Source organism: Anneissia japonica, unplaced genomic scaffold, assembly GCF_011630105.1.
Source record: "Anneissia japonica isolate Jap-2015-1 unplaced genomic scaffold, ASM1163010v1 scaffold287921_len548085_cov176, whole genome shotgun sequence".
NCBI lineage: Eukaryota > Metazoa > Echinodermata > Crinoidea > Comatulida > Comatulidae > Anneissia > Anneissia japonica.
The window spans coordinates 387,859-399,179 of NW_022750794.1; positions in this window are offsets into that span (position 1 = coordinate 387,859).

The following is an 11,321-nucleotide window of genomic DNA, read 5'->3' on the forward strand; positions in this document are numbered from 1 at the left end:
ATTCTACGACGTTTCGTAATTCTTTATCACTAAAAATTAACACTCGTTTTGACGCACTCCGTTCTGTTGTGTGTGTGTCTGCTGTTGAAAACAACCTTCCTAATTTTGTGACTGGCTATGATGACTGAGCTGGACCATGTTGACTTATTAATAATATTTTGTTTGTGATGGAAAAAAGGAGTCAATTTCCCAAAAATGCTCCATCAGCAAATAGGTTAGTGTGCGCTGTGGACAGTATGGCTATGTAATTTACTAACCACACAGTCCAGAATCAGGTGATAAAGTCGCAAAACTTTAGCTGCATTTGGTGGATTAATTCGCAAAACTTTAGCTTCATTTAGTGGCGCCATTTACTCTAGGTAGATGGCGACTACGGGCCTGCGATGCAAAATATATCTCCATGATGAATGTGTGTGGACAGAGAGAACTGTAATGCTTTCAGACTGGTATTTCCATTAGCGTTTTAAGATTAATGCTTTAAATACTTCCCGATAATTTAAGTGTGTTTTTATCTTAATGAAAGAATGAACTCTCAAGAAAATTAGGCTGCTTCCTCTTCCTGCCGTCGGACTTTTAACGTGTTGCTGTTCCGATAAATGCTGTAACTAGAATATGGAAGAGGGAATTGTGAATAATACAGACTTCACTTCGATTTGTGTGTTTCCTAAAACTTTGTCAATAATTCCTCATGGTTTGATAACACTGTGTATTGTTACAGGAAATATATTCGTAATTGTTTCTGTCTACAGTATCCGATCGTTGCACAAACCGTGGTACATAATACTAGCCAGTATGGCAATTTTAGATTTTTAAACTGGTGCACTTGGTATCGTTACTTGTCTTCAACTTGCTTTTTATGGACGCTTTTTTTTACCTCGGAGACTCATCTGGTTGGCTCCTTCAGAAACTGACAGTATCAACTGCGAGTTCGTCTCTTTTTCACCATCTGATTTTAGTGGGAGAGAGATATTTTGCCATCATGTATCCATATATATACATTGTAAAAGTTTACAATCGATCGGTAGTATTATTTTTAATTGCTAGTTGGACAATAGGACTTCTATGGATAGCTATTATTCTCTCACCGTTGTACAATGAGGATGTGTATAATGAGGTGCATTACGTAGGCATGATTATGATAGCGCTTCCAACTTACGCCTGCCATCTGCGTATATACTTTGAAGCAAAGAAAATGGCTCGTCGGGTGTCGTCCTCATCCAGTCGGGCAGTACAGCCCAAAAGAAGCGACTTCAAGGCAGCGCGGGTTACTTCAATAATACTTGGTGTTTTTAGTATGTGTGTACTGCCTTTAATTATATACAGCATTGTTTTCAACGAAGACGAAAGCAGTCGATGCAGACTCATATTTTTTGTTTCTTGTGTATTGTCATACATTGATTCTATGTTAAACCCAATTGTATATGGTGTTTCGAACCAGTCTTTTCGTGAATCTTATACAAATATATATGGAGAAAGTGCTGACTAGCGTTGGCGTCATGATTGGCCTGACGGGGTTTCGATGTCAACGACTGTAAAGGACAATGGCCCCGACATGAGACTGAGTGGGGTGGTGGCGTCGTTAAAAAACTCTCGGAAATGGTCCAGGGGACAAAGCTATGACAAGTTAGGGGTTTCAAAGACTTATTTAATCGATCTTAGAGTCAGCTAATATGTAGAAATTACAGATGGACCTAATTTATTTTACCGGGGGGGGGGTAGCTCTCCCCGACCTCATCGGCCCCCTACTGGCGCCACCCTTGATGCTAACGTATCCTCTCCGATTGATTTTAGCATTTTAAATTGTGCACCGCATACTTGCCTATGTTTACAGGGCTTTTCTCTTCAATTCAAATTTAATTCATATTTCATTTTCGGATGAACATTAGGTATAAGTAGGCCTACATAACATAAAAAGTGGAAAACTGGCATCATTTGATTGTCAAAATACCTATCACGTGACTTTCCAAACACAATCCACACACAATATAATAAGCTCTATAAAAACGTAACAAGTAATTAATATATTCAACTGTCAAGACACTCTACCAAATTTTCTATTGACAAAATTATGCATAGTTAAGAAATAAAGCTAAAGCTAATAATAAAAAAAACTGTAGACCTATTTTAAATCCTTATTAAGTAATTATAGATCCGTTGTTTTGTGATTTGAACAGAAGAAAAGAAAACCTTCCTAAAACGAACTTTACATAAATGTTTACATGTGGACCACGTGAGTATAGGCGGTATGTTTCCCAGCAACCACCAAACGTTAATATAACGTTCGCGAACTCTGGTTAGGTACGTCAGAAAATGAAGTTAATACAACGTTGCAGTAACGTTGCAACGTTATTTAGTCGTGAAATTACGTTATAGACAGGAGTTTATGGTTTACCAAAAAGAAAACGTATGTACACTATAATTTAGTATATATGTATATATACGTGTATATAAATTAAAAACGCGAAGTTTAACAGTAGCTTCGATGAGAATTGTATTACTACATAGCATCCAAACAACTCAAAGACGACTTCAGAATTATCCAAAAGAATATACCTGACAATGTAGCTTTCAATAATTCCAACTGTCAAGACGCTAACAAGTTTTCTATTGATAAAATTAGGCCTAGTTAAGAAATGAAACTTACGCTAAAAAAAAAATCAGTATTTTCTCCTAATCATATAAAGTAGATCCGTTGTTTTGTGATTTGAACAGAAAAAAAGAAAATTTACATAACTTTACATAACATGTGGTCCACGCGCTTCGTATATTTCCCAGCAACAACAAAACGTTATTTTAACGTTCACAAACGAATTAACACTAAACACTTGTATAAATATTTAAAAAAAAGCGAGGTTCAACAGTAGCTTCGATTGGACATTTTATTACTACCTGTTTTTTTCTACACTCATAGCTGTCTCTTATACACATCTAGATGTGTATAAGAGACAGTTACTAGACAGTATAATATATTTAACCTGTACTTTTCTTAAACTTTTTCTTCATGCATTTTACAGTGTTAATGGCTATCTTAAATTTTATATATAGGAATGAAAAATTATCAATACAGTATTTGCAAGCTTATGCACAAATACCACAAGTGTTTAACCTATCAAAACATTACCTCTAGTAGGTGACATAGCTGTGAATAAATTAAAGATCAAAGTATTACCCTAATCAAAGCTGCCTACAAAAACAAAGAAAGCTCTTTTGAAGCTTTAGGCCAATTGTTAAGCAATGGGTGTAGCCACATAGCAAACGCTTTTAAAAAAAAATAGGATATACCAGTTTTTGGAACTATCAATAATGTTAGTATTAGAAAATATTAAACCTAATGTATTACTTACATTACAGACCACATTATCCTTTTCAAGTATACTTTGCTACTAAAATAATTATATTGGAACACCTCATAATTTTGTACAAGGTTATTTTTAACACATTTGGCCTTAAGACTACGATCTAATGTATTGTACAAAATTGAACGTTTATTAGATATGATGCCAAATAATAACTATTTCATCATATAAATTGACGGATAAACAATAGGTTTGTTACGTTCATTGATGGAATTTGGGCTGACAGCAATTGCGACGTCGTGAAATAAAAGATAAAGAGAACAGTCAAATAGAGATGATTTAAAATGTCAACTCGATTGTGTCGACCAATTTATTTGACAGTTCAGCTCGGGTGATCATGGGAAAATGCAAGAGCTGCTCTCACGAACGCTCGCTGTTTTATGGTGAAACAAGATTAAAGTACTCAATGATTGCATAGCAGTTTCAAAAAGGCAAACCAAAACGAACTATCAAGAAAATAGAGCTGCCCTTCTTGGACCTATTTAATTTGATACTGATGAATGCTGCAACATGGAAGGGAACATAGAGAACAATACAGATTTCACTTCGATTTGTGTGTTTCCTAAAACTTTGTCATTTCCTTTTGGATTTGTAACACTTTGTATTATGATAGGAAATGTATTCGTAATTGTTTCTGTCATTAGAATCCGGTCATTGCGTCAACCGTGTTATCTAATTCTTGCTAGCATGGCGTTGGTGGATGTATTAACAGGGATTATTGGCATCGTAGTTGTACTCCGTCTTGCTCTTCACGGACGCTTTTTTTACCTTGGAGATACAGTAGGATGGATTCTTCAGAATATGATGGTATGGTCTATAGGTTCATCCTTTTATCATCACCTATATTTAGTTGGAGAGAGATATTTTGCTATCATGTATCCATATATGTACATTGTGAAAGTACACACTCGATCGGTAGTAATATTTCTAATTGTAACGTGGACCATTGGACTACTCTATTTCGCTATAATCCTCTCGCCATTGTACAATGAGGATGTATATAACGAATTCAATTTCATATTCAAGATAAGTATTATAATTCCAACGTACGCCTGCCATCTGCGTATATATTGCGAAGCGAAAAGAAAAGCTCGTCAGGTGGTGTCATCTTTAACCAGTCAGGCAGTACAGCCCAAGAGAAGCGACTTCAAAGCAGCGCGGGTAACTACAATAATACTTGGTTGTTTTAGTATCTGCATTCTGCCTTCATTATTTCACAACATTGCTTTTCTAACCCAAGGCGAAAAAACTCGATGCACACTCTCATATTTTCTTTCTTTTTTGTCGATATACATTGATTCTATGTTAAATCCTATTGTGTATGGTATTTGTAACAAGACATTTCGTGATTCTTATAAAAATATGTTTCATAAAATAATATGTAAATAGAATTGGCCAGAAGTGCTAATTCATAGAGTGTATTTATAAGATTTTAGTGCATGAACATGTTTTGATGTATTTGTTAGGACTAAATCTCTGTCCAGACTCTTCGACAAAAAACTGATGTATGCCCTTATACAGCCATGATGTGCCTATATATAGTCATGATGTGATGTCATCATGACCATATTTAGTAATGTCAAATTTTATTGTCTCGACATGGCTTTAGAAAAAAAAAACCAAGCGTAAGTTAATGAAAAAGTGGGTTTTTGGTAAAATGCAATACTGAAATTACGTCACTTATGCGGTATGTACGATTAATTTATATCTAGGTTGGTGCACGTAGAAGAATATTCAGGTAGCGAATGATTTACGAAAATATTGATAAATATAAACGATGCAAATATTAATAATTTTAAAATTTTAAGTAGGTGTTGTTTTGCTTCTTTAGACATGTGAAAATAATGATAATAAGGATCATTATTTGGACAACGCTGTATAATAATCAGGAGTTTAGGACAAAGTTCAACAAAATTATCCATTCTGGCAGCTATTCAACTTTACTTAATATGCTGCTTCAAAATAATGTTCTGTTGATACCCCTTACCGTTACATAACTGTGAATTTATAACCTCCTTCTGCGGATATAGAAATCGTTGCTATTATCCATAAGGTACAAACATTTAGCATAAATAAATCAAAACAATAAAATGACAGACACAAAAGCGCAGAATCGTATGACCGGACTCTGGTTAGTGATAAAGTTTTCCTCCATTAGTGGAAAAAGAAGGGCGTCGTGTGCGTCTGGGTATACTTAGCAATAGAAGAACGCCCTGTACGTCTGGACCAAGTATAGAAAACTTGCATTCTAAAGAGAGAAGGGCGCCGCGTACGTCTGGATCAATATCCGTCTCATTTTTACTAAAGCGAGTGCTCTATCTTGTAGGCCTATTTCTAGTATCTTTGGCCTGATATACTAAGACACATGTGGGACCGCATGCGCCCGACAGCGATTTTTTTTGCGGCCCGTGACATTGAATTAAAAACCCTATGTTTGCGGCCCGCCAATCAAAATTGTCTAGAAAACACCTTGTATTTTACGGTCTGACACCAATCATTATGTAAAAAGCAGGTAAAAAGTAACATTGAAACTGAGAATTAAGTGATGTAAAAGCAGTGCTTGGAGGTTTTTGGAAGCTCACTGGAAAATCAAAGATTGGGTGCGGCCCTCGGTGTTAAATCACTTTGGCCCTCCGACCGATTTTATGTCCACCCTTGTACTGAGGTACGGTATACAAAAAAAAGTGACAATCCCTTGCACAAGACAAACAATACGCTCTTTACACAAACTAAATCTCAATATGAGGTTTAGAGAGTGGGGTTGTTTTTGGTCAGGAGAAAAAATCCTGCAACACCGACAGGAATTGAACCAAGGACCCTGGGATTGGAAGGAAAGCACCTTAACCACCACGCTATTCAATTCCAATGAATGAAGTACAGTACGTAGTTCCCTTCTTGATCTCCAACCTGGTCTTTCATGTGGTACTTCTATCTGCAATTAATACTATATAAATATTTATACATTTTTATAAGTTTTCATAATATTTATATGAGTGGGTGTTACCCCAAACTTGAGAGAAAGCGAACTATCACCTAATTAATCGTGGAGGTCGGACTCCAGTTACGCGCTGTTCAGTCCGTTTTATTTAATGCAACCATCAATGGAAACTATAAAATCCTTAATTGAACACATATTTAAGATTTATTATAGAAAGGGGGATTGCAAAATGGACATGTTAAAGGGGAATTAAACTAACCTGATCAAATTGAAGAAAAAAATGATTGTCCATTGACCAAGTGTCCGTAATGTTCGAATATGTAAAAAAAAGCCAAAAGCGAAAGTCAAAAACAAAGTTCCAAATGTAGGCCTATATAGTTCGCAGCAGCGAACAAAAGCGGGAATTGCAACGGAACCAAGATTCCAGTCATTCAAAAAGTCGTCCAGAAATATAATCGTCTATTCGGATATGAGGTAACACCATAAAGTATCCCATGTCGATCCAAGGACTTAGTTACGGTCGATCAGGGTCTTCCTACGCTGCAGAATAAATCTTTGCATGCTTTCAAATTTCAAAGTTCAAAGTAATTTTATTGTCGATAATACAACAAGTAAAATTGAAATTTATTTTCAGAGTTCAATGTTCAATTTATATTTCATACATCATTTTTAATGCTATTTCAGTTAAGTTCTGAAACAAAAATAATAATTTTAAAAAAAACAATAGCCCCGGCCGGTTTTATACATTACTATAATTCTTAAATAAGTTTGAGTATAATAAATATAATATGTAACCACCACATATCAAATTTGAGAAAAAAAGAAATGGAATTTGTGGTTAGGCATATGCAGCAAGGCAGCTCGATCATACCTGAACGGCGTAGACTCTGCGCCATCTAAGTTAATGTATAATTATGTTAGTAGGTACGCTTTTTTATATGAGCTTTAATATTTTTTTTTTAATATAATGAAAATGTTTAGGCTTACAAGAAATTTTGCCTTCGGGCTGCAATTTGGGACTACTTGTAATGTATTTTGTGAATAAAGAAAATTGAACGTTTATTAGATATGATGCAAACTAATAACTATTTTATCAAATAGCTTGAAGGATAAACAATAGGATTATTACGTCGTTTGATGTAATTTGGATGGGCTGACAGCAATTTTGACGTCTTAAATAAACGATAATGAGAACAGTCTAAGAGAGATCATTTATTGACAACTCTATAATTGTGTTGACCAATTTATTTGACAGTTCAGCTCAGGTGATGATGGGAAAATGCATAACACTCGCTGTTTTACGATGCAAGTACATTTTGGAAGGATTTTTAAAAAAGTACCCAGTGATTGCCTACCAGTTTCTTAATAAAACGCAAAAAATACCAGAACATGGAATGGAACATAGCAGAGAACAATACAGACTTCATTTCGGCTTGTGTGTTTTCCAAAACTTTGTCAATTCCTTTCGGATTTGTAACTCTTTGTATTCTTATAGGAAATGTATTCTTAATTGTTTCAATCTACAGTATCCGGTCATTGCGTCAACCGTGTTACCTAATTCTTGCTAGCATGGCGTTGGTGGATGTATTAACAGGGATTATCGGCGTCGTAGTTGTATTCCGTCTTGCTCTTCATGGACGTTTTCTTTACCTTGAAGAAACAGTAGGATTGATTCTTTCGAAAATGATGTCATGGTCTATAAGTTCGTCTTTATTGCATCATCTATTTTTAGTTGGAGAGAGATATTTTGCTATCATGCATCCATATATGTACATTGTAAAAGTACACAATCGATCGGTAGTGATATTTCTAGTTGTTGCGTGGTCCATAGGACTACTCTGGTTCGCTATTTTCCTTTCACCATTGTACAAGGAGAATGCGTATAAAAAGTACAGTTTCATAGGCACAATAATTATTACAATTCCAATGTACGCCTGCCATCTGCGTATATATTGCGAAGCGAAAAGAAAAGCTCTTCAGGTGTCATCCTCAACTAGTCAGGCAGTACATCCCAGGAGAAGCGACTTCAAAGCAGCGCGAGTAACTTTAATAATACTTGGTGGCTTTAGTATCTGCATACTGCCTTCATTTTTTCAAGACATTGCTTTAATTCTAACCAAAGCCGAATATACTCGATGTACACTCTCATATTTTCTTGACTTTTTATCGATGTACGCTGATTCTATGTTAAATCCAATTGTGTATGGTATTTGTAACAAGACATTTCGTGATTCTTATAAAAATATGTTTCATAAAATAATGTGTAAATAGAATTGGCCAGAAGAGCTAATTCATTTTGTGTTGATAAGATTTTAGAATTTATCATTGAACTGCACGCTTAGACATGGACATGTTTTGATGTATTTGTAAAGTTTAAAAGAAGAAAACACTGCACCTCATAGAATTTCTAATTAAATAGAAATGTTATTTGATCGACATGGGTATGACACACGAAATGCTGATTCACCACCTCTAAAAGTAGATTTCAAAATAACCAAGACTTCACTTATATATGTGCTGGTGCAATGTATAGATTACACTGCCGAATATTAAAAGGATCTTCTAATTATTTAAATTTTAAATTAAAATATAAAAATAGAATTTATAATTAATACAATATAAATTATGCTACCATTTTTAAATACTCATAATTATAACTCTTACACTTGTATATAATTTTATTAATGTTTTGACTCAGCTGTTTTATTTCTTAATGATATCTTTTCACTACTAAATTTTACTATTTTAATATCTTGATTTATAAATACATATATCTATATGTATGTATGTATATATATACAGTATATATAGGTCTATATATACATATATTATATATACCTATATATACATATATATGAATATATATATATATACATATGTATATATATTAAAATCCTTTTTACCACGTACAGTCCGAAAGTGGAATTCCCTGCCAGATTACATTGTTGACTGCAGTAAGTTGGAGTTTTTTTTAAGATATCTTAGCAATTATAACTCTTACACTTGTATATAATTTTATTAATGTTTTGACTCAGCTGTTTCATTTCTTAATGATCTTTTCATTACTAAGTTTTACTATTTTAATATCTTGATTTATACATATATATATATATGTATGTATGTATGTATGTATATATATACAGTATATATAGGTCTATATATAAATATATTATATATACATATATATTATATATGAATATATAAATATATATACATATATATATATACATATGTATATATATTAAAATCCTTTTGACCACGTACAGTCCGAAAGTGGAATTCCCTGCCAGATTACATTGTTGACTGCAGTAAGTTGGAGTTTTTTTAGGATACCTTAGCATTCTTCCTTGGCCTTAAGAAGATACCTGCTTAATTCATTATCCTGGCACTAAGCAGAGGCTTGGTTGCTAGATTGCCAATCTTATCTGCGACTAAAGTTCAGGATCTTGACAACCCCGCCTGCTCGAGTCAAACCCTGTCCCAAGTGACATTTTATATTATAAAGTAATAAATAATAAGACTAATAATAATAATAATAACCATTTTCATGGAAACTAAAGTTTAAGCGAGTCTGTCTTGCATGGTAGCCCATTATAGTTGCAAAATCGTCAATATGATGACGGCAGCAGCAGGACAATAAGAAGAATTACAGAGCCAAAAAATATATATATATATATATATATATATATATATATATATATAATATATAACATAATATAATATAATATAAAATCCAGAGAGTGAAGTCCCCCACCCCTTACTATCTAAAAGACAACGCCTTAATCTTCCCAGCTAACGTTATCACGTTCTAAGAACGTTATAATAACGTTACAGTTTGGTGATAAAAACGTTATTTTGTAGAACCATATTTACGTACTTATAACCTTATTTCACAACCATACAAGGTTTGAAAGAACGTTCTTACAACGTTGTGTGAACGTTATTTTGTGACATACCTAACCACTACGTTCGCGAACAATATAAGAACGTTTTGTGTTTGCTGGGTTAAATCTATTCTCCCATCTTTTAAACTTCAATTCTCACTCTTCTGGCAATGTTAAATGTGATAATTCCAGATTCTAAGTCTGCAATTTCATGTGCACCTCTGATCCATCCACTCTTTTCAATACTAATATTACTTTTACACCTCTCCTAACTTGTGATTCATCTATCGTCATTTACACTTTTGTAATAAAGACTTGGATTACTAATGCTCTCTCAAAAGAATGTATTATATATGTCTGATCATGTACCTGTGGAAAAATGTGTTAATATATATAATAATTCTAGTTAAATTCTGCATCTATGAATCCAGATGTGGTTCCGTCAGACCATCAAATAACGGTTTAAATGAAATACAATTGGCGAGCAGAAGAATATTTTAAATACAGTAATTAATGGCAGAATAAGCTAATATAATGATGAGAGGCAACTAGCAAAACCATTGAGCTTACAGAATAAACTTTGTAAATTGTTTGCTTTATATTTAATTCATGGACCATTTGTTAGAACATGTTTCTTTTTTACGAAAATGTTGTCCATGTAAAATATGTTTGTAAATAAATAAATAAATATACCATTTTCGGGAAATTTGAAATACACATTTTTATCAGGAATTTTCCGTATGTATCCCTCATAGATTGTACAGTATAAGTTTGTAACATCATTACATGATTGCAATTTATGTAGAAAAAATTGAATAATGAATGAATAGAAAAAAAACGTTTGTGACTAATTTTATTGTAATTTGTCAATAAAGTAAATTGAACGTTCTTTATTAGATAATGGCTATTTCATCATATAGATTCAACAATGTCTATTATGCATAGGTTATGACGAATAATCAATAATGCTAACAGCAATTGTGAAATTATAATATAAATAATAGGCCTACATAAAGAGAACGGTCAAATAGATGATTTAAAATGACAACTCGATCGTGTTTACAATTTATTTGATTTGACAGCTCAGCTCGGGTGATGACGGGAAAGTGCAAGAGTTGCTCTCATCAGCAATCGCTGTTTTTT